Source organism: Bison bison, unplaced genomic scaffold, assembly GCF_000754665.1.
Source record: "Bison bison bison isolate TAMUID 2011002044 unplaced genomic scaffold, Bison_UMD1.0 scf7180017861674, whole genome shotgun sequence".
Lineage (NCBI taxonomy): Eukaryota > Metazoa > Chordata > Mammalia > Artiodactyla > Bovidae > Bison > Bison bison.
In genome coordinates, this window is record NW_011492246.1 from 9,849 (window position 1) to 10,090 (window position 242).

The following is a 242-nucleotide window of genomic DNA, read 5'->3' on the forward strand; positions in this document are numbered from 1 at the left end:
AAATATGGTTAAAGCAACCTGGGATAAAAATGAGATTCCTGGTCAGTTCTTATAAGCTGTAGATTATATTTTTAAAGCTGTTAAAGGCATAACAAATGCAACAGAATAAATACAACAGAATAAATACTGCCCAATTAGCATTAGCAAACTAACCATGTAAATGTCATAACTTACCATTTGGGATATATAATGGCATTAAGGTCGGTGAAGAAATGCATAGTTTTGGGTAGAGAGACCTGAGT